This window comes from Choloepus didactylus, chromosome 6 (genome assembly GCF_015220235.1).
Source record: "Choloepus didactylus isolate mChoDid1 chromosome 6, mChoDid1.pri, whole genome shotgun sequence".
Taxonomy (NCBI): Eukaryota; Metazoa; Chordata; class Mammalia; order Pilosa; family Megalonychidae; genus Choloepus; species Choloepus didactylus.
This window is the reverse complement of record NC_051312.1, coordinates 127,843,460-127,870,496: the sequence shown is the minus strand read 5'-3', so window position 1 is coordinate 127,870,496 and position 27,037 is coordinate 127,843,460. Positions and strand designations below refer to the sequence as shown.

The following is a 27,037-nucleotide window of genomic DNA, read 5'->3' as shown; positions in this document are numbered from 1 at the left end:
ACTTATATAAGTGTTTGAAATTGATCATTTTTTGACAACCAATTCAGTTATATTAACTGAGAGTATTCTAACACTTTTAGGAAGATTGACTATGTCCTTTAAGGAGTTGGAAGTTCCTGTCCACTATTTTCAGGTTCAAGGCTTAGTCAGGGCTGGGACAGGCTTTGCCAGATCTTAAATAGAGAAACCAAATAGAACAGGGCTTGGTTGGCTCTTCAGAAAGGTCTCAGGATTAATGATGAGAGGCAAGTCAAGACATTCAGGTGAAGGAGTAATGAGGAGGGTGCATGGGGCGGGGGAGATCAGGTTGTCTGTGTTAGGAAGAAAGCAGAGGCTGAGATAAATAGAGAGTTGACATTAAGGAAGTCCAGAGAAGTCTATTGGGCAGAGCCCAGGGTCAATGAGGTCTGATAGGAAGGAAAATGTGGAGGACCAGGTCCGGAGAAGAAGGTCTGGGACTCAGAAACAGGGACTAGGGCTCAGGTCAGGAATCTAGAAAGACGAGATGAACACAAGGTGCTGGGTATAAGTTTGGGAAACCAGAATATGGGATGGGATACTATTTCAGTTTGCTAAAGCTGCCCAAATGCAATATACCAGAAATGGATTGGCTTTTAAAATAAGGGTTTATTAGTTCACAAATTTACAGTTCTAAGGCCATGAAAATGTCCCAATTAAGGCATCAACAGGAAGATAAAGAAAGGCTGATGGCATCTGGGGTTCCTGTGTCACATGGGAAGGCACATGGTTGGCTCTTCTCATCCTTCTCTGTTGGGTTTAGCTTCTGGTTTCAATGACTTTCTCCAAAATATTTCTGGGCTTCTGTCTCTCTCAGCTTCTCCTGGGGGCAAGCTCTGAATTACATATCTTAGTTTCTCTGAGCTCTCTCCAAAATGTCCCTGCCTTTTATCCTTTCATAGAGGACTCCAGCAAGGGGAATAAGGTGCACCTTGAATGGGCTGGGTTACATCTCCGTGGAAACCACCTAATCAAAAGATCCCACCCAACAGCAGATCTGCCCCCACAAGATGGTATTAAAAGATCATAGTCTGTTTCTGGGGTACGTAGCAGATCCAAACCAGCACAGATATCAAGACAGGAAATAAAATATGGGGAGAAAGGCGGGAGAACCTAATTACTGGAACTGACATATAAGGATGGTTGTTCTTCTTCTTCTTTTTTTTTTTTTAATATTCATTTTATTGAGATATATTCACATACCACGCAGTCATACAAAACAAATCGTACATTTGATGGTTCACAGTACCATTACATAGTTGTACATTCATCACCAAAATCAATCCCCGACACCCTCATTACCACACACACAAAAATAACCAGAATGATAATTAAAGTGAAAAAGAGCAACTAAAGTAAACAAGAACACTGGGCGTCCTTGTCTGTTTGCTTGTTTCCTTCCCCCACCTTTCCACTCATCCATCCACAAACTAGACAAACGGGAGTGTGATCCCTATGGCCCCCCCAATCCCACTGTCCCCCCTCATAAGCCACATTTTTATACAATTGTCTTCAAGATTCATGGGTTCTGGGTTGTAGTTTGATAGTTTCAGGTATCTACCAACAGCTACCCCAATTCATTAGAACCTAAAAAGGGTTGTCTATATTGTGCATAAGATTGCCCACCAGAGTGACCTCTCGGCTCCTTTTGGAATCTCTCTGCCACTGAAGGATGGTTCTTCTTAAGAATGCGAAAGCCCTGTCACTATAAGTAAGTTCAGTCTAAACAGGACTAGCTGGAAGACTGAGATGCTGACGTAGATACTAGATCACGAGGTTGGTCTCAGAGCTGAGGCTGGAGCTGAGTTTGGAGAGTTGCAGGAGCTGGGCAGGGCATTGTGCCTTTAGGCCAAGTCTCTTCAATGACTTTACAAGCAGTTGTAGTTGGGTGGGTGGAGAGAGGAGGACAGTCATGAGGTTGCCTGAGTTCTGGAGTGATTCTCAAATACGGGACCGTAAACCACACCATCATCCTATAAGCCATTCTCTAGCCTAAAGCCCTTCCCTCAATTATGTGATGTATAATTTCTAGGAGAGCCATTTGCACATAATGGGAAATAATGCTTCTTTTCAATGAATATTTTTTGAGAGCCTATGATATGCCAGACATCTTCTTGGTGCTTTGAATATATCAGTGAATAAAACAAAGATCCCTGCCCTCGTGAAGCTTACTGTTTGGAGGTAGACACAGTAAACATGATAAATAAGTAAATAAATTATATGGTATATTAGAAGATTTTAAATGCTAAGGAAAAAAATAGAGCAGGTTAAGAAGAGGATTGGGAGTTCCACTGGTGCTGGGAGTTGCAATTTTAACTGGGATGGTCAAGATAGACCTCACTGAAAAGAAGTATTTGAAGATAGATTCAAAAGAGTTAAGGGAGTTAATATGTGGGTATCTGGGGAATAGCCGGTGACAAGGCTCTGTTATATGGAAGGAACAGTGAGTTGCTGGGGAGGCTGGAGCTGAGCAAGCAGAGAGCAATAAGCATTGTGGTCAGAGTTGGTAACATGGTGTGAGAGTGCAGATTTCTAAGAGCTCCGTAGGCTGTTGTAAGTTGATGACTTATTATACTTTCTGTTTTAAAAGGATTGTGTTGGCTACGATGTTAAGAATAAACTAAACAACAACAACAACAACAAAAAGAATGAATTGTAGGGGACAAGAATGGAAGCAGGGACATTAATTGGGAGATTATTCCCATAATCCAGGCAAGAGATGAGGGATGAGGTGGCTCAGATCAGGGAGAGGCAGTGGAGTTAGTGAGATATGGATAGATTCAGGAGATAAAAAATGGTCTGAGTTTTCTTATGGATTGGATTTGAGGTATGAGAGCAAGAGAGGAGTCAAGGATGACTTGGTCTGAACAACTGAAAAGATGAAATTGCCATTAATTGAGATGAGAAAGACTGCAAATTGAACAGGTTTTGGGGGTACGATGAGAGATCAACTTTGGTTGTGTAATTTTAACATGTCAATTACCAAGCATATGGAATTATTGAGTAGGCAGCTGGATACACAAGTCTTAGAGTTCAGTGGGGAGGTCTGAGCTAGAGATACACATTTAGAATTGTTGCTGTTTAGATGGTGTTTAAAAACATAAGACTGAATGAGATGACCGAGAGAATGATAAATTTAGAGACAAGAAGAGGACAGGGGAACTCCAGTGTTAAAAGGATTGGGGAAAAGAGAAGAAACCAGCAGAAGTGACTGAGAAGGAATGACCCCTAAGTTAGTTGGAAAATGAAGATAGGTTAGTTGGAAGCTAAGGGAGGAGAGTGTTTTCAGGAGGAGAGAGTCATTAACTGTGTGAGAAGCTGCTGGTAAATCAAGTAAGTTGATTAACAAGTGTCCATTGAATTTGGCAGCTCATGAAAGCAATTTTGGTGGAGTGCTGGGGGAAAAGGGATTTGAAAGTTTGGAAGGATTAAAGTGAGTATACGGGAAAAGAATTGGAGATAGCAAATATAGACAGGTCTTTTGAAGAGCTTTGCTATTAAAGGGAAGAAGAGAAATAGGGCTATATCTTGTGATACTGTAGCAGGTAAGTGAATTTTTTTGCCCTTTTTTTGTGGATATATTTTATTTTATTTTATCTTTTTAATGCAATTTTATTGAGCTATATTCACACACCACATACTCCATCTGAAGTATGAAATCATTGGCTCACAGTATCATTATATAGTTGTGCATTCATCATCATAAACAATTTCAGAATAGGAAAAAATAAAAGTAAAAAAGAACACCCAAAACATCCCTTACTGCTTATCCCTCCTTACTATTTATTTTTTTGTCTTTATTACTCATCTGCCCATACCCTGGATAAAGAGAGTGTCAGTGACAGGGTTTTCACGATCACACAGTCACATGATAAAAGCTATATTTTTATACAGTCATCAAGAATCAAGTCTACTGATTATGGTTCAACAATTTCAGGTATTTCCTTCCAGCTATTCTAATACACTAGAAGCTAAAAAGGAATACCTGTATAATGCATAAGAAAAACCTCCAAATTGACCTCTTGACTCAATTTGAAATCTCTTAGCCACTGAAACTATTTTGTTTCTTTTCTTTTCTCCCTTTTGGTGAAGAAGTCATACTCAATACTACGATGCCAGGGCCAGGCTTATCTCTGGGAGTCATGTCCCATGTTGCCAGGGAGACTTAACACCCCTGGGAATCATATCCCATGTAGGGGGAAGGTACTGAGTTTCTTTGCAGTATTGGCTGAGAGAGAGACGCCACATCAGAGCAACAAAAGAGGTTCTCTGGGGTGACTCTTAGATGTAATTATATGTAGGCTCAACTTCTTTGCAGGAATAAGTTTCATAAAGGCAAGCCCCAAATCGAGGGCTTCATTTATTAAATTGGGAGTCCTTAATGCTTGCGAGAATATCAGTAATTTCCCAGTTGGGGAAGTTCAGTATTTCCACATTTTCCCTCAGTCCCTCAAGGGGACTTTGTAAATACTTTTTTATTTTCTGCCTAAAATACTCTGGGATGTATTGGGTTATTACATTAACCTGTACAGAATAACAAGGTCTCATTCCTTATTCTAGGTTCCATGTAATTATGTTGTTTAAATAAACTGACCATACAGGTTAAATTAGACAGTGTGCTATAGAAAACATGAATTTTGTACCAAATAAACATGTTTTCCTTTGGTCTCAGACAGAAGTTGAAGTTTTAAAAAACAGTCAATATCATCCTTTAACCTGTATTTTGATTTACCTTAGTCCTAACAAAGTCCATTTCATTCATATCTCTAATTGAAGTCTGGTCTCTTTTTCAGCTTCTTTAACAATTGCTGTATGGAGTAATCCTGCTTGCAGAGTTGCAGAACTCTAACTCTGAGTCTCAGGTGTCACACAGATACCCAAAGTTCCAGGGAACTACCAGGTTATACACAAAGAACTCAGCATCTCAGAATTTAAAAATAACTGTTAAAACTCAGGAATAGCTGTGACTGCTGTTAAGAGCTTAAAATCTAGGAACCTTTACAGTGAGCCTTATTGAACATTCTGTACTTATGCATCATCAATTGCCCAATCTCTGCCCATGTTCTATCCCCAGATAACCTATGCTCTTGAATTCAGTTTTCAGCATTTGCTCATTATAGTTTGTAATAGTGAGGCCTTACAATATTTGTCCTTTCATTTCTGATTTTGCCCCTTTTTTGACATGAGAGAAATAAGAGGCATGTTTATATATTGATGGGAATGATCCATTGTAGAGCTAAAAACTGATGATGTAGGAGGAAGGAAAGAGTTGCTGGAGCAATACACTTGAGTTAGGTAAGAGGAGATGCACAAGTAAATGGATTGGTTTTGGATAGACACACAGATAGATCATCTTTGTGCAGTGCTGTTTACTAGAACTTTCTACAGTAGTGGAAACCATATTCTACATCTGCATTGTGCAGTGCAGTAGCCACTAGCCACATGTGGCTATTAAGCATTTGAAATGTGGCCAGTATTACTGAGGAACTGAATTTTAAATATCATTTAATCTTAATTAATTTAAATTTAGATGGTCACACGTGGATAGTGCAGAATAGTAACAGGAAGCAGGTGGGTGTGATGATGGGAGTCTGGAAGTTTTCTTCTGATGGCCTCAATTTTCTCAGATAATAGGAGGCAGGATTATCAACTGAGAAGGGAGTAAAGGGAGTAGGGTGTTAGAGACTCGAGGAGAGAGGAGAAGGTGTGAGATAATTGAGGAGAATGGGAGAAGAAAGGATTTGGAGTGTATAATATGGAATGATTGGAGGACAGGGTAAGAGCAGATTTTTGTTTTAAATGGGCCTCTGTATTTGCTTTCTTACCCCTCCAGCTATGTTTAGCTGCACTGTTGAGTCACAAACTAGGTGGATTTAACCCAGTGTTGATTAAAAAAAAATAAGTTTATTGAGGTATAATTTATATAACATAAAGTTCAGGTATTAGTAAATTCACCAAGTTGTGCAACCATCACCACAATTCAGTTTACAAAATTTTTGTCACTCCAGTAAGATCCCTCATTCCCATCCTCACATCCAGGCTCACATCCAGGGAATCACTAATCTGCTTTCTGCCTCTTTTCTAGAAATTTCATATAAGTGGAATCATACAATAGGTGGGTTTGAGTGTCTGGTTTCTTGCATTTAGCATAACATTTTTGAAGTTCGTTCATTTTACAGCATGTATTAGAAATGTGTTCATTTTTATGGCTGAATACTGTTCCATTGTATGGGCATATCTGTGGGTATACCTTATTTTGTTTATCCATTCATCAGTTGATGAATATTTGGGTTGTTTCCACTTTTTGGCTATTCTGACATGTGAGACTGTGAACCTTTGCACGTCTTTGTGTGTTGGGTTGGGTTTTAACGAAGAAAGTTTAACAACGCATGAGAAGGGCAAGAGATTTGAGACTGTGTGCAGGGACGTGGTGTAATGATTGAACATGGCTGTAGGTTGGGGAAAGAGAAGTGAGAGACAATGAAAAGGAGTAGGATTGTGAATTGATGGTCCTGGAAATTTAAAAGACTGCAGGAATTGGGGTGCTGTTAGGAGTGAGCTGGAAACATAGAAGCAACAGGATGTGTTTCTCTGTGTTCTATGCTTTTTTTATTTGATGTAGTTCTTTGGACTAGGTCTCTACTGTGCCTTCATTTCTGAGTTGAGAAAACTGACAACATGAGACCTGAGCAAACAGTAAACCCCAACAATTTCCTGTTAACAAAGGGATACTTCATGGTATACAACTACTGACCAGCAATATATTGTTCATAGAGTAAACTCTGTTTATAGCAAATAGGGCAAAGGAATATTTGTGGGGTAACTTTTTTCCTCTCCTTTTGGTTTGTAAGGATTGAAATGAGAAGGTTTCCTCATCTTACCATTTCCCTTTTTGGTAGCATGCTAGCATGGTAGCCTGTATATACAAATTGAGATCCCTTGGAACAAGGTGAAGAGGCCTAAAGCTCATGTACTTCTCACTGGAGAATTTTAAATCTTTTGACAGAAGAGCAGAAGGTGTTGATCACCTTCCCACCTGTCTTGTGGTGTGCAGTGAGTGACTGGAGTTGATTAATACAGTCACACAAGTAATGTGGTTGAGTGTTGCTGCAAAGGCCCCTGGTGTGTTCAGTATTCTCCTCAGCCAGAGGGAGCAGGTGACACAAATGGGAGACCCTGAAATGCAAGCGCCTTGCCCAGAGATGCTTGTTTCCCTTGAGCATCCTGCTTCCCTAACAAGCTAGACTTTTTATTTTTATATTTTAATTAAAAAAAATTTTTAGAATCAGTGGCCCTCAGTATAATCATAGTGTTGTGCTCTTAAGACCACAATCAATTTTAGAACATTTTCATTGCTCCAGAAAGAAAAACCATGCACCCCTTTAAATCCCTGTTATTGACTCTTAACATTGGTCTGATACCTTTGTTACAGTTGATGGAAGAATATTATAATATTACTGTTAACTGTAGTCCATAGTTTGCATTTGGTGTGTTTTTCCCATATACCACCTTATTATTAATACCTTGTAATACTGACATACATTTGCTCTAGTTCATGGAAGAACATTCTTACATTTGTACTGTTAACCACTTTTGTTGTCCACAACAGGGTTCACTATGTTATACAGTCCTATTTTGCATCCTCTAGCTTTCCTTCTAGTGACATACATGGCCCTAAACATCCTCTTTCAAACACAATCACATAATGATATTCAGCACTGTTAATTATGCTCTGTTGGGGACAATTAAGGTAGCATATATAATATTCACCTTCAGCCTCTGGTTCGATTTTGTGCTGATCGGGCAATAGACTAGCTTGACTGGTTGGGGTATTTGGCCTATCCCTGTTGGAATTTTCGTTTAAGGGATATTCAGGCATGTTAATAATTACTGAGCTGCATGCTGAAGCGGGGCGAGAGTGCTCTCTTAAAACTTCCTCTCCTATTTTACAGAGATTTTGAATGTCTGGAGCTGAGGAATGAACTTTTAGAATTTCATTAATTAGGTTCCAATAAGAAAAGGCAGTAACCGGGACCTTTTCAGGACCGAAGGCCTGGAAGTAATCTTTTAAACAGTCTCCGACTCTTAGCCAGCATTGGTGGTCTATAGTACCCTCTTGAGGGAACCAAGGGCAGGTTTTTAACAAAAAATCAAAAAAATGTGTGAGATCTTTTTTCTTAACTCGAGTTCCTCGTGCCTTGAGTGATTGTTTGACCTGACTAACATATAATTCGTGTTGGGAAGTTACTTGTCCCATGTTAGGGATGGGGGCTTACCTTTTGTTGGCTTCTTTTCTTCTTTCTGTTTCTTCCTTTCGCCGGCACTGATTGACTGCTGAACGGATCTGTCTCGCGACCGAGTTTATTCGCGGTGATCCCTGGTGTGGTTTTCTTTCTTTCTTTGACTGCTGAACGGATCTGTCTCGCGACCGAGTTTATTTGCGGCGATCCCGGGTGCGGTGAGTGTGAGGTACCTCTCTCCTTGAGTGCAGCGTTCCGTCTCTCACAGAATTCAGGGCCCCACGTTGGGCGCCAGTTTGTCCCGGCCCGCGGGACGTTCAACGGAGGCTCCAAGTCCTGTGAGGGAGGAATGGTATGGGACAAGAGACACGAGGAATGACAGCAAGAGAGGTTTCTGATCAAGCTGCAAAATTTTATTGAAGAGGCAGGGTATATATACTCTAAGGGTGGAGGGAGTGGCTAGTAAGGATGGGTGGCGATCTAGGATTGGCTGCTGCTGTTGCTAGGGTGGAAGGCAAACGTAGGGGGATTGGCGGTTGCTGTTGCTGGGGATCTGGGATTGGTGGTAGCTGTTGCTGGGGTGGATGGCCAATGGGCGGCTACTGTTTAGGCGCGAACTAGCTACTGCTTGGGTGGGAACTACTGTTACTTCCTAGAAGAAGGCTAATTATAGCTTAGGCTGTTCTTGCATCAGCCCTGGCGGCCATGTTACATGTTACCGGTATCGCTGAAGGTGAATATTATATATGCTACCTTAATTGTCCCCAACAATGCTCACAATAATGTGCTACCATCACCTCTATCCATTTCCAAACATTTTCAATCAACCATTTTAAAAATTCTGCACAAATTAAGCATCAGCTCACCATTCTCTACCCTCATTCTATCTTCTGGTAACCTATATTCTAGATATTAACTTCATGAGTTTGCTCATTATATTTATTTCATTGTAGTGAGAACATACAATATTTGTCCTTTTGTGTTTGGCTTATTTCACTCAACATAATGTCCGCAAGATTCATCCATGTTGTCACATGCAATAGGACTTCATTCCTTCTTACTGCTGAATAATATTCCATTGTATGAATATACCATGTTTTGTTTATCCATTCATCAGTTGTTGGAAACTTGGATTGTTTCTGTCTTTTTGCAATTATGAACAATATTGCTATGAACATTGGTGTGGAAATGTCTGCTCGCATCCCTGATTTCAGTTCTTCCAAGTATATATCTTGAAGCAAGAGTGCCAGATCATATGACAGTTCTATACTTAGCTTCCTGAGGAACTACACTGTCTTCCACAGTAGCTACACCATTTTATATTCCCACCAGCAGTGAGTAAATGTTCCTTTTTCTCTACATCCTCTCCAACACTTGTAGTTTTCTGTTGAATAGTGGCCATTCTGGTAGGTATGAAACGATACCTTATTGTGGTTTTGATTTGCATTTCCCTAATAGCTAGTGACGTTGAGCATCTTTTCATGTGCTTTTTAGCCATTTGTATTTCCTCTTTGGAAAAATGTCTATTCACTATCTATTGAGTTGTAGGATTTCTTTATGTTTTCTGGATATTAAACCTTTATCAGGTATGTGGTTTCCAAATATTTTCTCCCATTGAGTAGGCTGCCTTTTCACCTTTTTGAAGCACAAACATCCTCAATTTTGATTTGTCTGTTTTTTCTTTTGTTGCTTGTGCTTTGAGTGTAAGGTCTTTTGTTGTTTGTGCTTTGAGTGTAAGGTCTAAGAAACCATCACCTACCACAAGATCTTGAAGAGGCTTCCCTACGTTTTCTTCTAGGAGTTTTATGGTCTTGGCTCATGTATTTAGGTCTTTGATACATTTTGAGTTAATTTGTATGTAAGGTGTGAGATGGCAGTCCTCTTTCATTCTTTTGGATATGGATATCCAGTTCTCCCAGCACCATTTGTTGAAGAGACTATTCTTTCCCAGTTGAGTGGACTTGGTAGCCTAGTCAAAGATCAATTGACCATAAATGTGCAGGTCTGTTTCTGAACTCTCAGTTTGGTTCCATTGATCAATATGTCTATTTTTATGCTAGTACTATGCTGTTTTGACCACTGTAGCTTTGTAATACGCTTTAATTTATTGAGGCTTATTTTATGTCCCAGCGCATGGTCCCTTCGGGAGAAAGATCCGTGATCACTAGAGAAAAATGAGTGTCCTGGTGATTTGGGATGTAAGGTACTATATATATCTGTTAAAATTCTCTATATCTCTTTCTCCTTTCTTTGTTTCTCTGTTGGTAGGGCTCCCTTTAGAATCTGAAGTAGGGCAGGTCTTTTATTGGTAAAGTCTCTCAGCATTTGTTTGTCTGTGAAAAATTTAAGCTCTCCCTCAAATTTGAAGGAGAGTTTTGCTGGATAAAGTATTCTTGGTTGGAAATTTTTCTCTCTCAGAATTTTAAATACGTCATGCCACTGCCTTCTCGCCTCCATGGTGGCCGCTGAGTAGTCCCAACTTAGTCTTATGTTGTTTCCTTTGTATGTGGTGAATTGCTTTTCTCTTGCTGCTTTCAGAACTTGCTCGTTCTCTTCAGTATTTGAGAGTCTGATCAGAATATGTCTCGGAGTGGGTTTATTTGGATTTATTCTATTTGGAGTTCACTGGGCATTTATGCTTTGTGTATTTACATTGTGTAGAAGGTTGGGAAAGTTTTCCCCAACAATTTCTTTGAATACTCTTTCAAGACCTTTACCCTTCTCTTCCCCTTCTGGGACACCAATGAGTCTTAAGTTTGGACGTTTCATTTTATCTATTGTATCCCTGAGATCCATTTCAATTTTTTCGATTTTTTTCCCCATTCTTTCTTTTGTTCTTTCATTTTCTGTTCTGTGGACTTCTAGGACACCGAGACGTTGTTCACCTTCCTCTGATCTTGTATTGTGAATATCCAGAGTCTTTTTAATTTGGCCAACAGTTTCTTTTATTTCCATAAGATCTTCTATTTTTTTATTTACTCTTGCAATGTCTTCTTTATGCTCTTCTAGGGTCTTCTTTATGTCGCTTATATCCTGGGCCATGGTCTTCTTGATGTCCTTTAAATCCTTTGCCATGTTTTCATTCCTCGATTGTAGTTCTTTGATTAATTCTGCCAAGTACTGAGTCTCTTCCGATATCTTGATTTGTGTGTTTGGAGTTGGATTCTCCATATTGTCTGGTTTTATCATATGCATTAAGATTTTCTGTTGTTTTTGGCCTCTTGGCATTTGTTTTGCTTGATAGGGTTCTTTCAAGTTGTAAAAAAAAAAAAAGATATCAATGTAATTTTTCAGAAACACAGTTCAGTGATGTACACTTTCTCTAACCAGCAGATGGCATCTGTGAGTCACCTATACCCCTCAAGTCAGTTCTCAACCTTGTTCCTGCGGTGTGTGGGGAAGTGATTCTTTTGGGGTTCAGTTGGAGAACTCAGTTTGGGTGCGTTGCTGGCGCCGTCTGCCCTGAATGTGGGGCATGTGTATGGGTGGCCAGGGAGGAAGGGCATCTTTAATATTCAAATCCCCCAGGTTCCCGGAGATTCAAGGCTGCCGCAAGAGTCTAAGCCTTCATTTCATTTTAGCCCCAGACCCTCTCTCTCGCTGTCCCACAAACCACTGGACTTGGCATAGCGTCTCTGGGTTCTCTGAGTGGGTCCCACCTCCCAGCTGCGATCCTCCAGGAGCTCAGTCGAGGGGAATGCCATGCTATGTCACCAGTGCGCGCCATCCCTCAAGGGAAGCCCCAGGCTGCCGGGCCATGCAGCGGCGCTCTCAGCCTGAAGCAAAGATGGCCAAACGGGGCATCTCAGCCCCCCCTCTGCTTGCACAGTTCCTCCTTCCCAGCTCCGGGACAACTGGCAGGGCTCTGGGCTGTGGGCACGGCCCCAGGCAGGAGTTTATCCAGCCCTTCAGGGAGCCAGCTGTGAGCCGCAGGGTTTCTTTCAGCTTCTGGCTCTCCCCTCTGTTTCCCCGGCCCCGAGGGTATCTGCAGTGGACTGTCCTCCAGGCCAGACACTGAGAGGCCGGCCCAGCCCCCTCTTGCCGTGTTTTACTGCGTGGTTCCCACTCCCGCAACTGCAGCTGCTCCTGGGTTTTTCCTTTTTTTTTTTTTTTTTTTTTAAAAAGAGCCAGTCGATCTCCAAATGCCAAGCCCTGACTTCCCCACAATGCCGCGCAGCTGCGGGTCTTCCAGCCAGCTTACTCACTCGTTTCAGAATGCAGACTCCTGGTTTCACCAAGCATACAACCCCTGTAGAACTAGCAGAACTTGTCCAGCTGGCGCATCGCTGTAACTGGTATTCTGGGTCACTTTCTGGTTTTTATCTAGTGTTTTTCATGGAGGTGTTTTTTTGCCCTGTCTCACCTAGCTGCCATCTTAGTTTCTCCTCTGTAATATGCTTTTAAGTCTCCAGGAAGTGTGAGTCCTCCAACTTCATTTTTCTTTTTCAAGATGTTTTTGGCTGTTCTGGGCCCCTTCCAAATAAATTTGATAATTGGCTTTTCCATTTCTTCAGAGTAGGCCATTGGAATTTTGATTGGGATTGTGTTGATTCTGTAAATCAATTTGGGTAGGATTGACATCTTAATGATATTTAGTCTTCCAATCCATGAACATGGAATGTCCTTCTGTTTATTTAGGTCTTCTTTGATTTCCTTTAGCAATGTTGTGTAGTTTTCTGTGTTTATGTCCTTTACATCTTAGTTAAATCTATTCCTAGATATTTGATTCTTTTAGTTTGTTGTAACTGGAATTTTTTTTCTTGATTTCCTCCTCAGATTGCTTTTTACTAGTGTATAAAAAATGCTTATTTTTGCATATTGATCTTGTATCCTGCCACTTTGTGAACTAATTTATTAGCTCTAGTAACTTTGTTGTATATTTTTCTAGGACTTTCTAAATATAGGATATGTCATCTGCAAAGAGGGAAATTTTTTCTTCTTCCTTTCCAGTTTGGATGACTTTAATTTCTTTTTCTTGGCTAACTGCTCTGGCTAGAGCTTCCAGTACAATGTTGAATAACAGTAGTGACAGTGGGCATCCTTGTCTTTTTCCAGATCTCAGAGGGAAAGCTTTCAGTCTTTCACCATTGAATATGATGTTAGCTGTGGGCTTTTCGTATATGCCCCTTATGATGTTGAGGAAGTTTCCTTCTATTTCTGTTTTTCTAAGTGTTTTTACCAAAAAAGGATGCTGGATTTTGTCAAATGCCTTTTCTTTATCAATCAATATGATCATTTGGTTTTTCCCCTTTGATTTTTAGTGTCATGTATTACATTAATTGATTTTCTTGTGTTGAATCACCCTTGTATAACTGGAATAAAACTTGCTTGATCATGGTGTATAATGTGCTTTTGGATTGAATTTGCAAGTATTTTATTGAGGATTTTGCATCTATATTCATTAGCAAGATTGGACTATTATTTTCTTTTCTTCTAGTATCTTTATCTGGCTTTGGTATTAGGGTGATGTTGGCTTCATAGAATGAGTTAGGTAGCAGTCCCTCCTCTTCCATTTTCTGGAAGAGTTTGAGCAGGATTGTTATTAATTCTTGGAATGATAGGTAGAATTCACCAGTGAAGGCATCTGGTCCTGGACTTTCTTTGTTGGTAGGTTTTTGATAACTGATTCAATCTCTTTATTTGTGATTGGTTTGCTGAGATCTTCCATTTCTTCTAGAGTCAGTGTAGGTTGTGTGTTTCTAGGAAATTGTTCATTTCATCTTAGTTGCCTTTTGTTGGTATACAGTTGTTCATAGTATCCTTTTATGATCTTTTTTTTTTATTTCTGTGGGCTCAGTACTAATGTCCCCCCTGCCCACTCTCATTTTTTTTTAATTTATTTGCATCTTCTCTCTTTTTTTCTTTGTCAGTCTAGCTAAGGGTTTGTCAATTTTATTGATCTTTTCAAAGAACCAACTTTTTGTTTTGTTGATTCTATTGTTTTTTTTGTTCTCAATTTCATTTATTTATGCTAAAAACTTTGGTATTTCTTTCTTTCTGCTTGCTATGGGGTTAGTTTGCTGTTCTTTTTCTAGTTTCTCTAGGTATGCAGTTAGTTCTTTGATTTTAGCTCTTTCTTCCTTTTTAATGTAGGCATTTAGGGCTATAAATTTCCTTCTCAGCACTGTTTTTGCATTATCTCATAAGTTTTGATATGTTGTGTTCTCATTTTCATTCATCTCAAGATATTAACTGATTTCTCTTGCAATTTCTTCTTTGACCTACTGATTAAGAGCATGTTGTTTAACCTCCATGTATTTTGTGAATTTTCTAGATCTCCACCTGATATTGATTTACAGCTTCACTCTGTTATGATCAGAGAATGTGCTTTGTATGATTTTGATCTTTTAAATTTTAATTGAGTCCTATTTTGTCACCCAACATGTGGTCAATCCTTGAGAATGATCCATGTGCACTTGTGAAGAATGTATATCCTGATGTTTTAGGGTACAATGTTCTGCATCTGTCTATTAGGTATAGTTCATTTATCATATTATTTAAGTTTTCTGTTTCCTCATTGATCCTCTGTCTAGATGTTCTATGTATTGAAGTCTCCCAACTATTATTGTAGAAACATCTATTACTTCCTTCAGTTTTGCCAGTGTTTACCTTATGTATTTTGGGGCACCCTGGTTAGGTATACAAATATTTATGATTGTTATTTCTTCTTGGTGAATTGCCCCTTTTATTAATGCATAATGCCCTTCTTTGTCTCTTATAACATCTTTGCATTTAAAGTCTTTTTTGTCTGATATTAGTATAGCTACCCCAGCTCTTTTTTGGTTACTGTTTGAGTGGAATATTTATTTCCAGTCTTTCACGGGAAATCCTTGTCTCTTGTAGACAGCATGTAAATGGATCATATTTTTTAAAATCCATTTTTCCAATCTGTGCCTTTTGATTGGGGAGTTTAATCCATTAGCAGTCAGTGTTATTACTGTATAGACAGTACTTACTTTAACCGTTTTATCCTTTGACTTTTATATTTCTTATCTTGTTTATGTCTCTCTTTTTATGTTTTTAGTTATCCTCACTGATAATCATCATTTCCACACTCTCTTCCAGGCCTCTACCTCCTGTCTTTTCCTTTTAGCCTGAGGAACTCCCTTTAGTATTTCTTGTATGGCAGGTCTCTTGTTAAAAAACTCTCTCACCTTCTCTTTATCTATGAATATTTTAAACTCCCCCCTTGTTTTTGAAGGACAGTTTTGCTAGATAAAGGATTCTTGGCTGGCAGTTTTCTTCTCTTTCAGTATCTTAAATGTATCATACTATTGCCTGCATGGTTTCTGATGAGAAATTAGAATTAGTCTTAATGAGCATCCCTTGTATATGATGGATCTCTTTTCTCTTGCTCCTTTCAGAATTCTCTCTTTATCCTTGGCAGTTGATAGTATGATTAGTATATATCTTGGAGTAGGTCTATTTTGATTTATTCTGTTTGGAATATGTTGTACTTCTTGGATACATATATTTATGTCTTTCATAAGAGTTGGGAAGCTTTCGGCCATTACTTCCTCAAATATTCTTTCTGCCACTTTTCCTTTCTCTTCTCCTTCTGGGATGGCATGACCTGTATTTTATGTGCTTCATGCTGTCATTCAATTCCCTAAGACCCCACTCAATTTTTCCATTCTTTTCTCTATCTGCTCTTTTGTCTGTGCCATTTCAGATGTCCTGTCTTCTAGTTTGTTGATTCTCCCTTCTGCCTGCTGAAATCTGCTGTTGTATGGCTTTAGCATATTTTTTAATATCATCTGTTGTGCCTTTCATTCCCCTAAATTGTTATTTTTCTTTGCATGCTTTTAAATTTTTCTTTGTGCTCACCTTGTGTCTTCTTCATATCCTTTATCTCTTTAGCCATATTATCCTTCATCTCCTTGAATTGATTTTGGAGTTTTGTTTGAATGTCTTTGATTGGTTGTTCCACATTCTGTATCTCCTCCAACTTTTTAATTTGTTCCTTTGACTCAGCCATATCTTCCTGCTTCTTAGTATGGCTTGTAATTATCTTGGGCATCTGATTCTCTTGATGAAATTATTCTGAAGGTTTGTTTCTCTCTCTTGTCTACATTTTGTTGTTGATTGGGCCAGGGACCCATGCTAGGGGCACAGGCCAATTCCAAAGAGCCCTGGGGAGACAGACACAGCCAGAAAGCCTTTATTTCATCTCCCCAATAGTGTGCTCTCCTGCCTTGCCCAGTAGATGGCGCGCTTTGCCAAGAAGCCTTTTTGATGGCTTCCTGGGCATGCACTTTCATGGCCTGTCAGCAGATGGCGCACTTCAGCAACCTATTCTCCCCAGCCCTAAGAAGGTAGGGTATTTTTAGCCCTCTCACAGTTCCTCCTCTGGCACTGGTCAAAACAGTGGTGTGGGCAACACCTGTCCAGGATGGTCGAAGGCAGCGGACCCAGCAGTCTGAATTTGCTGACTAACAGGTGGCTCAGTGCTGGGTCGTCTTGGAGAAGAGGGCTTCCGTGGCCCTCCACTTTGCAGCATCCTGCCAGACAGGAACTGGGCCCACCTGAAGCTACTTGCCTTGAGGGTGGTGGGGGTTGGGAACCAGGAGCCTTGGCCACATGAGTTACTCACAGTTTTTCACTGCAGTTTCTCATTCTCTTCATCCTGCTCTTCCCTGGATGCTGTGCAGTACTCCCCTGGTCTTCAGAGCCCCAGAACAGTTGTTTCAGATATTTTCTACCTGTCCATTAGCTGTTTTTGGAAGAGGAGTGAGCCCTGAAACTCCCTATTTCCACAAATTAGAGTGTAAGAGTAGAAATAAAGCATAACGGACTCAATTTGGTAAACATTTATTGAGCATTTTCCATTTTCTACATTTAAGACTTTAGGTTGCATGCAGACATGGTTCTAGCCCGTGGAGAGGTTATAGTATACCTATAAAGACAGGGCTGTGTTCAGATGACTGCTATATATGATAGAATATGATTAATGTTGTCACAGAAGTCCAGAGAAACTGCTATTGTATTTTTTTTTTTTTAATTTTTATGGGGATTGTTCAGATACCATAAAATTATCCAAAGATCCGAAGTGTACAATCACTTGCCCCTGGTACCCTCATACAGCTGTGCATCCATCACCGCACTTAATTTTTGTTCAATTTTTGGAACCTTGTCATTACTCCAGACAAGAAATAAAGTGAAAGATGTAAAAAGAAAAAAAAAAAAAAAGAAAGAAACAGGAAACTCGAATCCTCCCATATCCTTAACCAACTCCCCTCAATTGTTGACTCACAGTGTTGGTATAGTACATTTGTTACTGTTTATGAAAGAATGTTGAAATACTACTAACTGTAGTATATAGTTTGCAATAGGTATATATTTCTTCCCTATATGCCCCTCTATTATTAACTTCTAGTTGTATTGTCATACATTTGTTCTGGTTCATGGAAGAGTTTTCTAATATTTGTACAGTTAATCATGGACATTGCCCACCATAGGATTCAGTTTTATACATTCCCATCTTTTGACCTCCAGCTTTCCTTCTGGTGACACATATGACTCTGAGCTTCCCCTTTCCACCTCATTCACGCGCCATTCGGCACTATTAGTTATTCTCACATCTTGCTACTGACACGTGTTTGTTTCCAAACATTTAAGTTCATCCTAGTTGCACATTCTGCTCATACTAAGCAACCACTCCCAATTCTTAAGCCTTGTCTTGTGTCTTAGTACCTTATATTTCTTGTCTATGAGTTTACATATTATAATTGGTTCTCATCAGTGAGACCCTGCAATATTTGTCCTTATGTGTCTGGCTTATTTCACTCAGTATATTGCCCTTGAGGTTTTGTAATCAACTCTTTTTTTTTTTTTAATATGGTTTTGTTCACTCACCATACATTCCATCCTAAGTAAACTATCGATGGTTCTCTGTATGGTCACATATTTATGTGTTTACTATCTTCACTACTATCTATATAAGGGTATCTACATTTCTTCCACCAGGCAGGAGGGAGAATCAAAGAAGGTAGAGAGGGAAAAGAAAGAGGAAAATAAATGACAGCTAGGAAGTAGCAAAAGGAAAAGTAACCTTAAATCAAAGTAGAGTTAAAGAGTCAGAGAACACCACCAATGTCAAGTGTGTAACATGCCTCCCCTATCCCCCCCTCTTGTCTGCATTCACCTTGGTATATCGCCTTTGTTACATTAAAGGAAGCATAATACAATGATTCTGTTAGTTACAGTCTCTAGTTTACATTGATTGCATCCCTCCCCCAATGCCTCCCCATTTTTAACACCTTGCAAGGTTGACATTTGCTTGTTCTCCCTCGTAAAAGAACATATCTGTACATTTTATCACAATTGTTGAACACTAGATTTCACCAAGTTACACAGTCCCATTCTTCATCTTTCCTCCTTTCTTCTGGTGTCTCAGATGCTTCCAACCTTCCTCTCTCATCCGTATTCATAGTTATCTTTGTTCAGTGTACTTACATTGCTGTGCTACCATCTCCCAAAATTGTGTTCAAACCACGCACTCCTGTCTTCTCCTATCACTCTGTAGTGCTCCCTTTAGTATATCCTGTAGGGTGGGTGTCTTGTTCACAAAGTCTCTCATTGTCTGTTTGTCAGAAAATATTTTGAGCTCTCCCTCATATTTGAAGGACAGCTTTGCTGGATATAGGATTCTTGGTTGGTGGTTTTTCTCTTTCAGTATTTTAAATATATCACACCACTTCCTTCTTGTCTCCATGGTTTCTGCTGAGAGATCCTCACATAGTCTTATTAAGCTTCCTTTGTATGTGATGGATTGCTTTTCTCTTGCTTTCAGGATTCTGTCTTTGTCTTTGACATTTGATAATATGATTATTAAGTGTCTTGGCATAGACCTATTCAGATCTATTCTGTTTGGAGTACTCTGCACTTCTTGGATCTGTAATTTTATGTCTTTCATAAGAGATGGGAAATTTTCATTGATTATTTCCTCTATTATTGCCTCTGCCCCTTTTCCCTTCTCTTCTCCTTCTTGGACATCAATGATACGTACATTCTTGTACTTTGTTTCATCTTTAAGTTCCCGGAGATGTTGCTCATATTTTTTCATTCTTTTCTCCATCTGCTCCTTTGCTTGTAGGCTTTCAGGTGTTTTGTTCTCCAGTTCTTGAGTGTTTTCTTCTGCCTCTTGAGATCTGCTGTTGTATGTTTCCACTGTGTCTTTTGTCTTCTTGTGTTGTGCCTTTCATTTCCATAGATTCTACTAGTTTTTTTTTTTGAACTTTCGATTTCTGTCTTATGTATGCCCAGTGTTTTCTTTACAGCCTCTATCTCTTTTGCAAAATATTCTCTAAACTTTTTGAATTGATTTAGCATTAGTTGTTTAAATTCCTGTATCTCAGTTGAAGTGTACATTTGTTCCTTTGGGCCATAGCTTTGTTTTTCTTAGTGTAGGTTGTAGTTTTCTGTTGTCTAGGCATCTGACCTCCTAGACCACCCCAATCAGGTTTTCCCAGACAAGAACAGGCTCAGGTCACAGAAGGAGGGAATATTCAGTATCTGGTTTCCCTGATGGTTTTTCTTAGAGGATTGATACACCTGTGCTTTTCTGCTCAGCAGGTGCACCTGTCAGCCTGTCACTGCCTGTGTAAGAGGGTGTGGCCTGTGGCTCTCCTCCCCCAGGCTTTGGGGTCTGGTTCTGGACAGGTGGGCAGTAGAGCTGGGCCCCTCCCTTTCCTCTTGGGAAGCTATGCCCCCTCCAGAGAGTCATCTGCATATCAATAAGTTCTTTGTTTCTGTGACTCTGCTGATCAAAGTATTTTGATTTTAAAATGGCTGAGGCTGTCTTTATTGCAAAGTGCTGCTGGTTGAAAATGGCTGAGGTTTTCTCTAGAGAGAGAGAAAGGGACAGAAGAGCTCCCAGGTTCACCCGTCAGCCAGAGATAGCACCCGATCTTCTGGGCTCCCCTTGCTGAGACAGATATGTCCCCCGACTCTCCCAAGGTCAGTTGTCACCAAAAGCTTCTGTCTGCTTGTTGAAGATTCGCTGTCTGTATTGAGCAGTTAACATTAGAACCCCAGTTGGAGCTGGGCTAAGAGAGTGCTGCTTTCTAGCATCGCGAGGCTTCTGTGAGGGAGGGGCTCTCGGCTTTCAGCGCGGGTCCACAGTTTTACTTACAGATTTTATGCTGTGATCTCGGGCATTCCTCCCAATTCAGGTTGGTGGATGAAGAGTGGACAGTCATGTTTGTCTCCCTGCAGTTATTCCAGGTTAGTTACTAGTTTTTTTGGTCATTTATGAATTGTTCCGGGGGGGACTAACAGTCTTCCACTCCTCTCTATGCCGCCATCTTCGCTATTGTATTTTTAAAAAGGCCAGAGTGAAGAGTGACCAAGAAAGATTTCAAGACAAAATGACATTTGAAGATTGCATTGGTGATAGTGTGGGTATTAGAAGGGGGGAAATGAGGCATAGAAATGAGATAGGAGGGAGGCTACTCTGATTGATTAGATAAGAGATAATAAGGAATGAATTTGACTGCAAAGAAGGGATAGACTCAGAAGACATATTGCTTTCAGAGCCGAGTTAGGTAATGTTTTAGATCCAGGAAGTCCATGACTTTCCCCAGGGGTCTGTTTCAAGCTTTTCTTCCCTCTTTCCTATATAAGAAGTACAGTACTTCTAGACTGGTTTTTCCAGCTGGACTGATTCCTGAGCAGAAGCTTTTGCTAGTTGAGCAGAACTTGCCATGGAGAAACGCTTCCATAAGCTTATCTCATTGTGTGTTCTCCTTTTCGTCGGTCCCTGCTACTTCATTTCTTGTCTCCCACTGAGCATACCTCTAGTGCAGGAGTGTATAGGTAGAGGGAAAGAGAAGGTTCCTGGGGCATGCTTTCAGATTTTTTTTCATTTCCCATAGATTGTATTCAGGGTATTATTTTCATGACCAAATGCTGAGAGGGAAAGAAAACAGTTGGGTTAAGAACTGAAGAGATGTGGTTCATCTGAAGGTCTGCAAAGTATACTGAAAAGAGCACAGGATCAGACCTGTGAATTTAATGTTGACCACTTTCTGGTTGTTCCTTTCCGAGTCCCAAATTTCCACATCGGTAAAACAGATAATACTATTTTATCTTCTTTATGGGGTTATTGTGAGGATTAATTGAGGGTGGGTAAATGAAAGTGCTTTTAAGTTTTAACGTCTAAATGTCAGGCCCTTTAATTAACTAGCAATTTGACTAGGGTTCCAAAATTATGCTGATTTTCTTTATATTTCTCTTCCTCAGCATTTCCTAATACTAACATTGATCTAACTTGCCAAAGCAATTTATAACTGTCAGTTCTGTGACATCTCATTTTGCTGACTTTGGGCCAGTTAAGAAAGACTGTACTGTCAGAGGCTGTGCCTCAGAGCTGTCTCTCTGGGATGGTGTGTGAAATGCTCTTGGGTGCATGATCCTGGAATGCCTTCAAGCTTCTTCACTGGGGTTGTTACATTATCTCTGCCTTCTTGGACAATGGTTTTTGTACTTTAGTGATTTACACAACAAGAAAACATAATCCAACTGTGGTGGCCATTCATGTCTTAGACCCTATTAGCTGCAGACTTAACGATATTCTAAGTAGTAAACTACTTAACTCTTTCTGAGGAAAAGAGAAAGTTTTAATTTGTCTGTGACATACAGCCACATTATCTATTAAGAAATGTAAGCAGGTTAGTTTCTCAAATGTTTAAGTCCCTAAAATATGTCTGCTTTCTTTACAGTTCACTTTGAGGTCATTTCTTCTTTCTTTCATCCATCTGTCTGTCATCCTTCCAATCAGCAGATACTTATTTAACACTGCCAAACACTGTGATGGATATTGGGTATACAGTGTAAATATACACAATTTCCTGTTCTTTTGGACCTTGCAGTCTCAGGGGAGCTGGTATTAAACAAACATACAAATCAATGCATGTAATTACAAAATATGTTAGGTGCTGTGCTGGTTTGGATGCATTATGTCCCCCAAAACGCCATGTTCTTTGATGAAATCTTGGGGAGGGACACGTATTAGTGTTGATTAGGTTGTAACCTATTGATTGTTTCCATGGAGATGTGACTCAATCAACTGTGGGCAAGAACTTTGGATGATTTCTATGGAGGTGTTACCCCACCCATTCAGGGTGGGTCTTAATTAAATCACTGGAGCCATATAAAAGGGCTGACGAACAAAAGGAACTCAGAGCAGCCAAGAGTGACATTTTGGAGAGCAGCTAGAAGTGACATTTTGGAGCTACAGCCAAGAGAGACATTTTGAAGACGGCCATTGAAAGTAGACTTTTGCTACTCCGGAGTTTGCCTAGGAGAAATTAAGAGAATACCCCCAGCTGCCTAGAGAGAAACGTCCTGGGAGAAAGCCATTTTGGAAACACAACCTGAGAGCAAAGGAAGAAGATGCCAGCCACGTGCCTTCCCAGACAACAGAGGTGTTCCAGACGCCATCAGCCGTCCTCCAGTGAAGGTACCTGATTGTTGATGCCTTACCTTGGACACTTTATGGCCTTAAGACTGAAACTTTGTAACCAAATAAACTCCCTTTATAACAGCCAGTCCATTTCTGGTGTTTTGGAAAACGGCAGCATTAGCAAACTGGAAAAGGTGCTTTAAAGGAAAATTGCAGTGTGCTGTGAGAAAAGGAGTCAGCAGGCAGATGCCTGGACTCCTCTTGTTGTGTCCTTAAGCCAACTGGTTAAACAGGTTTGGAAATTAGAAAGTATTTATTCAACATCTATTATGTGCTTGTCACAGAGCTAGATTCTTTAAGGAGTATAAGAGAGGTAATTAGACTGAGACATTGCTCTTGAATACCTTATGACTTTATACATATGGAAATTTGAAAAGAGTATAAGAACATAGGAGGTGCCAAATCATCTGCTAGAACTTCAAAAAAATGAAAGATCCAGGGAGATTAGAGCAAACTGAGGCGGCTTCCTGAAGGAAGTGGTACTTGAGCCAAGGCTTAAAGGAAAAGCAGGATTTGTACCAGTGATAAAGAGGGAAGAATCACTTATTTAATTCAGGCAGAAGAAATCCTGAGGACAAGTGTAAGATAAACAAGCCTATTTATTGTATAAAGGACCTGAGGGCAAGGGGATAGTCAGCAAAAAAAAAAAAAGTTTACCTCTTTGACTGGTTTGAATTTGCTTTTTGATAAAGTAATCATATAATATATCATACAAATCAGGATTCTTTTCAAAGTAAAAGGGGCCCTGTTTTGCGCAAATCCAAATATAAGGTTATCCCGGTTTAATGTGACCAAAATAAAAGGGCTTTCCCAGAAAGCAGGATGGGAGAATGAAGCATATGGATATGGTTCTTTTGCCTCATGGTCCATGTTTATTATGTGAATTTGCCCAGGATTTACTTATTTGATTTAGTTTGTTGATATTCCTTGTTGTTTGCAATGACTGTAGCCTAGATTGGGCCTCAGCTTTGTGAAAGGGAAGCAATCAGGACAGTTTGAAGACAGTTTCAGCACATTAAAAAAATCATACTCTGAGCATGTGTCATTGGAGACTCAACTCCAAGGAGAAGCAACCTAAAGATTATTAGGACAGTATTGTGATTGGTACAAATTTAGGAATTCTGAATATCTTGAAATATGTGTAAGGCTTGTTTTCTGTTGAAATTGCTGGAAGATAAGCAAGAGTCTTTTCTAATGGAGGAGTAATTGTTGCTAAATGTTAGTGCATTTGGGAGAACAGCAGCAAAGATGTCCATTCACTTCTTTTCTTAATAGGCTTCTTTGCCTTATCAGAGAGGACTAGAGACCACAGTCCATTTTAGCTTGAAAGAGGATCCAGGCATGTGGTCTTCTGAGTCATTTTCTAATCTGTTGTGCATAGCTGGTACCACAGCCACAGCTTCTTTTCCCTGGGTTTACCATGCTCGTGTCTGGCTAATTTTATAAAAGTTTATCATACTTCCAGGATATGAGGTTAAATTATTTGACATCATTTTTTAAATCAGATGCATTTGTCACTCTATGGCTGTCTCATTTTACATACTTACTAAAATAAGAGAGGATTTTTTCCTTTCTTTGAAGCATGATATAATTGTTACTTGTATAAAATATCTTGACATTTGGGCAGATGTAATGGTTACTCTGCGATTCCCTGGAGAGGAGTGAAAGGAGAGTGTTGCAATAAATTACCAGCTCCATGGTGAGTTCCTTTCTAAGTGTGGTGAGATTGTGTGGCTGTGGGAGTCTGTGGGAAATGCCTCTCCAGGATGTTGGCGTTGGCCTCCTGAGCAGTGGGGTCTGTTGGTAGCTTCTGAAACATGTTGGGATGCCCTTCCACTGCTCCCCACAGCCACTTTCCTCCCACCCTTTCCTCCTTTATTAAAGGTCCCTTTTGCCTTGACTGCTTTGCATTTACCTTTGGTTTTTGGATTGTGAGATTTTATTCTTCCCTCTTTTGGTACAGCTGGATTTTATTTAGGCTTGCTTGGTTAGGGGCTTTAGACAATTTGATGGGTCTTAAATAGGACAAAATCCCCGTATTTTATAATTATAGGTGAAGAGTAGATGCAAGTAAGAAGTTAACACTGTCAACTGGTTTGCAGAAGAGAGACCGTTTCTAGTCAGTGGATCTCTATAAACAGTAAGGTGGAGATTGTGCTGATAAAACATTTTGCTTTTGTTCTTTCAATGCCTACCTAGACCAGATAGGTAGGACCATTGAGTTTTAGCTACCATGGGTATTTTTACTGAGTTCATAGCTTTCCTTTCAGTCCCCAAGAAGTAGTGAACCCAGCAGTTTTGAGGCATAAAGATTCCATGGCACCTGTATCCATTTTGTTACCATGTAGTAGTCTGGTTGGTTGCAGCCAGGAACTCCCCCAGCCTCTAGTCGCAGGATAAGCAGAACTGTCTACTTTTGGAAGATGGTAGGAAGACTGTTGGAGTAATCACTATAAAGTTATAATTATCTATTGCTGTGTAAAAGATCACTCCGAACCTAGTAGTGTAAAACAACAAAATTATTGTCTCTCATGGTTCTGGGATTATCTGTGTTCAGCTTGGTGGTTCTTACCTGGGGTCTCTTATGCACTGGCCATCAGATGGTGGCTGGGGCTGGAAACATCTCAAAGGCTTTCTCACTCATATGTCTAGCTTCCAAAAGTAAGTATCTCAAGAGCTGTATAGCTTTTTATGACCTAGCTTTGGAAGTCATACAGTATCTCTTCCACCTCATTCTCTTTGTTGGAACCAAGTTACTTGAATAGCCTATGTTTCAGGAGAGAGAAATTAGACTTCACCTCTTGATGGGAGGAGTGTCAAAGAACTTGTGGAAGTGTTTGAAAACCAACACAGCTCTTTTGATGCCATTCTTTATTCAAATTGGATGATTTTTCAAATGTTTCTTTTTAAAGAGATTTCTTGCAAAAGAGACACATGGTATACAAAATAGTCCATTGGGTTGTTTCTACCTGGTGGAAAGGGAGACTGCACCCCATGGCAGAATTTGGTTGCAGGCCAACAGTTTGACATGCTTCAGTTGGTGTTCAGGTCTCTTGAGTAGAAATAGTTCTCCCTCTGAAACAATAATTGAGGTGCTCTTGCCTTTTCTCATGTGTCGGTCATGGCGGTACCTCCAGCTCCCTCATCTATGCCAAGAAAACTGAGAAAACAAGAAGGACGTTGGAGGTTCTGTAATTTTGCAATTTTTTATTAGCTCATTATTCTCTTATTCTCTTATTCTTTTATTACTTTCTCTTTCAGCCTTTGACTTTTCCTTATTTATTTCTCCAAAGATATTTCCCTGAGACCCTTCACCTGGCAGAGCCCCAGGCCAGATTTGACTTCATAACACATTGGTGTTTTGCTCAAAATCATTGAGACCTGTTGCCATTTTAAGAAGAAACCTTTTTGTTTTTCTGAAGCTCAGAGAGTCTACATTTTATTGTTGTAAAATTAGTTCTCTAGAAAGAGATCAGTTATAGACCATCTAGTTGAGGTACGTTTTTTATAGGTTTTAGGACTGCCACTGCTTTTAGCTAGCTTAGATCAAACAAGTAACATCATCAGAGGTCTTTGTTCTAGGTTCTTTGAGATTTAGAATCACATCTCATGTTCATTCCCTACAATTCCTAGCATATAGTAGGGTTTTAGAAAATAATTATTGATTATTTGGTGTTTCTTGTCCTTAACAGTGGTTTTATGCTAGAGTAAAAAGAAAAAAGGTAAAATAAGACTTTCTTCAGGAGCTTCTGATTTGGTGAAATAAAGATTGTTGTTGAATTATTTTAAATTATAATCATTGTTTATTTCATCTCCATAAAGGTTGTCAGAATCATCTGCCTGACGTGGCCTTCAATGCTACTTACTATTTGTCACATAGAGGTAGCCTGATTGATGACCCAAATAGCAGGGACAGACACCTTCTTGAATTGTTTGGTGTCTTTTCCACAGGAATGGAGCATATAGTGGCTTTGAGTATCTAAATAGCTATCAAATGGAAAAAAGACCGGTGAAGGACATTTCTCCAGCACCTGGGGAGGACCAAAGAATATAAAATAACCAGTTGCCTAATAGCAGTTCTGTCTCAATTCCCTCATTCTGTATATTGGCTAAAGGTGACTGGTCAAGGGGTTATAGTGTTATGTCAGGTTGGCCAGGGCCACAAATCAGAGAAGTGATTCCCTTTGTACATCAGTCTTGCAGTGCCATGATTCCAGTTGGTGTCTCAGCAAGCTTAAAGCTAAGTCATGATACATTATGGGTCTTTGGAGGTTGCTACCAAATAATCAAAACTGAAGGCTTAAATGACAAGGGT

The 27,037-nt window shown here is 39.8% G+C and overlaps 1 protein-coding gene across 2 annotated transcripts in view; it reads left to right on the top strand.

Annotated features, from left to right (window-relative positions):
- The window catches only part of ALG9 (ALG9 alpha-1,2-mannosyltransferase), a 162,961-nt gene that overhangs the window by 126,035 nt on the left and 9,889 nt on the right, over positions 1–27,037 (top strand). The gene's annotated exons all lie outside the window — the stretch shown is intronic.